Here is a 1,790-nt window from a genome sequence, read left to right as displayed (position 1 = left end):
AACAAGGTGTCTACCATCAATTACTTAATGAAATGAGACTTTCAGACACAGAAAAATATTTTAATTATTTGAGAATGACATGTGAGACTTTTAATACTCTATTAAATATTGTGGGACCTAAATTAACAAAACTCTATTGTGTAAGAGAGCCAATATCTAGTGGTGAACGACTTGCAGTTACATTAAGGCATGTATAAGATGACTTTTTTATTATTAAGTAAATATTTTCATTAAAAGGTTCTTAAAAATTGACAGACCTATTATATACAAGTATTGATCATAAATTTTATTAATTGCTTCATTATTTAATTTTCTATACAACTTATTCTTTATGCATTCACTGTGTAAATACTTCTAATATACATTTAAGGAAAACTTAAATTGTACTATTTTATTTACAGGTACCTTGCTAGTGGCGATAGTATGGTCTCTCTTTCATATGCATTTAGAATTGCTCAAAGTACAGTATCAAGTATTATACTTGAAACTTGCAATGTTTTGTGGGATTTATTAAGTGACAAAGTGCTCTGTATTCCAAATGAACAAACCTGGCTAAATATTGCTGGTAATTTTGCAGAAAGGTGGCAATTACCTCATTGCATTGGAGCAGTTGATGGGAAACATGTTGTAATTCAAGTGGGTATTGTATTTCCCTTAACAGTAATAAACCATATTAAAGTTATATGTCTTTTAAATACTTACAGGCTCCACCAAATTCAGGATCAACATTTTATAATTATAAAGGATCTCATAGCATTGTTCTCTTAGCATTATGTGATGCTAAATATAAATTCATAATGGTTGACATTGGCAGTGAAGGGAGACACAGTGATGGAGGGATTTTTAAAAACTCCAACATGGGAAAAAGGCTTTTAGAAAACACACTTAATGTTCCAGAACCCTCTATTTTGATAGATAATAAAGATCCTTTAAATTATTATATTGTTGCTGATGAAGCTTTTCCCCTATCCACTTATATTATGCGTCCATATCCTGGAAAATTTTTGCCACAAGATAAAAGAATTTTTAATTACAGGTAGAACCAATTTATTTTACTATTAGATTTGAAAAATAACTAAAATAGTTTGTTAGGATTTCTAGAGGGCGCAGAGTGATTGAAAACGCATTTGGGATACTAGCTGCTCGTTGGAGAATATAAAGAAATGTTATTATATCTAGTAAACCAACCATAATTGTCATAGTGAAAGCTACAATTTGCTTACACAATTTCATAATTGATAATGAGCAAAATAAAGAAAAGCAGTATTGTAGTGCCACAATTATTGATAGGGAAGATGAAAAAGGAAATATTATTGAAGGAGACTGGAGACGTGAACCTCGGCTAAACCTCCTGCCTGTAAACAGGACAAGCACTAATATGTATGGCAGAGCAGCAGAAAATATGAGGAACAGATTAAAAAAATATTTTATGGAAGATGGAGCAGTCACTTTCCAATGGAATAAATAGCTTAACAGTTACAAAATAACTGGAATGAAGGCCTAATTACTTTTAGTAACTTTTTCATCTTAATCTTAATAAAGACTGTAATTCATTTCTAATATTATCAGTTTGTACCTATATGGAGAACATTATTTAGTTGTTTATATTAAATTTATTTGGTTCTACATTTAATATTCTAAATGTACATTTCCCTTATAAAAACTATTATGTATGTTAATCATTTAATATAGTATATAGATATTTTTTTGGTTTTATTTAATCTTAGGTTCTTTATGAGCCTTATAAAATATTTTTTTTAAAGTTATTTTTTATTTTATATATAAGATTG

The 1,790-nt window shown here is 28.9% G+C and overlaps 1 long non-coding RNA gene across 1 annotated transcript; it reads left to right on the top strand.

Annotated features, from left to right (window-relative positions):
• The first annotated feature begins 397 nt into the window (after positions 1-397).
• Positions 398-1,559, top strand: LOC126750476 (uncharacterized). Its single transcript, XR_007665733.1, has 3 exons — positions 398-636; positions 705-1,036; positions 1,093-1,559. It is a non-coding gene; the product is annotated as an uncharacterized LOC126750476 (long non-coding RNA).
• The last annotated feature ends 231 nt before the right edge of the window (positions 1,560-1,790 follow it).

This window comes from Anthonomus grandis, chromosome 2 (assembly GCF_022605725.1).
Source record: "Anthonomus grandis grandis chromosome 2, icAntGran1.3, whole genome shotgun sequence".
Classification (NCBI taxonomy): Eukaryota; Metazoa; Arthropoda; class Insecta; order Coleoptera; family Curculionidae; genus Anthonomus; species Anthonomus grandis.
This window is presented reverse-complemented; position numbering and strand designations above follow the sequence as displayed.